A 1,908-nucleotide genomic window follows, 5' to 3' on the forward strand; every position below is an offset into this window, starting at 1 on the left:
ATGGTCTCGATCTCCTGACCTCGTGATCCGCCCGCCTCGGCCTCCCAAAGAGCTGGGATTACACGCTTGAGCCACCGCGCCCGGCCCCAATGAATAGCATTTTTTAAACATCTGAGAAACAAGGTTATATTCATGGTGGGGAAGCTAGTGTCATTCTAAATTAGCCTTACTTTTGATTTGTGTTTCATGCACTGGTCCTAATGCTTCCACTATCCTTGATTACTGTAATCGGCTTTGTTTCTATGGAACATGTGTTGTAAAGTCTATTACAAAAGCTGAAGACGCATTTTCAACTCTCTTCTAGATCTAGGGAATTTCTTTATTTTTTCCTAGGGGAGTGCTGATGGGATTTGGGACATTACCCAGCACAGGTACAATAGTTCTTTGTATTCTTAAACAGTTTGTTAAAAGGGTAGAAGAAAGGCTGTGCTTTTTATCCTAGTTTTCCAAATCGATTCCCCCATATGTATTCTGCTACCTTGCACACCAACTGGGTGAAAATTTAGAGGCATCTACTCTAGCACACTGTTGTGGTTCAGATTCTGTGAAAATTAAATTACGTCTCTCAATTTAGAGTAAGAATAGTTGAGCTTCAAAGAAATAATCAAAGAAAATACTTTATCAAAATGTGTTTTATTTCAAAACCCTTCTGTATTTCAGAGCATGTGTGAAGAAACAATAACAAAAATATTCTTTATATTGTTATTTCTTGTCATGTTTAGGAAATTTGCCCTTTTATCTTCCTGAATTTGTTTGTTTTAATATGATGTCAGATGACCCTCTGAGATTTCCCTTCACAAGTAATGAAAGCTTTAAAATGTCTTTAAAGAAACAAATGAAAAATGTATAATTCAGAAGCATGCTTTAATTATTAATTCAAAACCCTCCTAGTGTCTTGCCAGCAGATGTTTTAAGAGAACTTAGTCAATAAATTTGCTCATAATATCACGTTTCATAGATTTTCTGTGATAAGTTCTGAGAACAGCTGTTACCTTGGCAACTGAAAATCAGAACAGTAGTGAACAATTATTTTGATCTCAAGTGATCAAAATTGAAGTAAACTATGAGTAGACAGGTAGCCACCTCACTGTATATAGAGGCTTCCTGGAAAAGGGAAGGAACTGGAGAATTAAATTTTGCTAATGCTGTTTGCTTGCTTTGTGACTTTAAAGGAAATATTTAAACTTCCCCCATTTTAAATGAGGAAAAGGAATAATTAACTTGAAATATTGTTTTTATAATTATAGGATATAAAGAACACATCATACTCATATGGTATATGCCAAACATGTCATCTAAGAACACATTATAGCCATTCTCATATTTATTATCTTCATTATTAATTTTGATTCTTAGAATATCCAATTGCCTTGGGGTGACACATCTAATTACCACCACTAAGACAAATCTGATTCTAGTGTAAAAGGAAAACAAAACCTTGGGATCCCAAGCTCACTATGTCCAAAGGAAAAGTTAAGCCTGTAAACTGAGGCACACACACAAAAAACCTTGCCTTTCTGTTCTCAAACAGGTATCTCCCCAGGTAGACTCCCTCACCCTGACAGTAGAAATTAACAGTTTATCTAGCCATGTGTGGTGGCTCACGCCTGTAATCCCAGCACTTTGGGAGGCTGAGGCAGGCAGATCACAAAATCAGGAGTTCAAGACCAGCCTGGCCAACATGGTGAAACCCCGTATCTACTAAAAATACAAAAATTAGTTGGGTGTGGTGGTATGCACCTGTAGTCCCAGCTACTCAGGAGGCTCAGGCAGGAGAATTGCTTGAACCTGGGAGGCAGAGGTTGCAGTGAGGCAAGACCATGCCATTGAACTCCAGCCTGGACAACGAGAGTGAAACTCCGTCTAAAAAATAAAAGAAAGATGTGACTTGAGATGGAAATATCTCCA

This window comes from Colobus angolensis, unplaced genomic scaffold (assembly GCF_000951035.1).
Source record: "Colobus angolensis palliatus isolate OR3802 unplaced genomic scaffold, Cang.pa_1.0 Scaffold290, whole genome shotgun sequence".
NCBI classification, from domain to species: Eukaryota; Metazoa; Chordata; class Mammalia; order Primates; family Cercopithecidae; genus Colobus; species Colobus angolensis.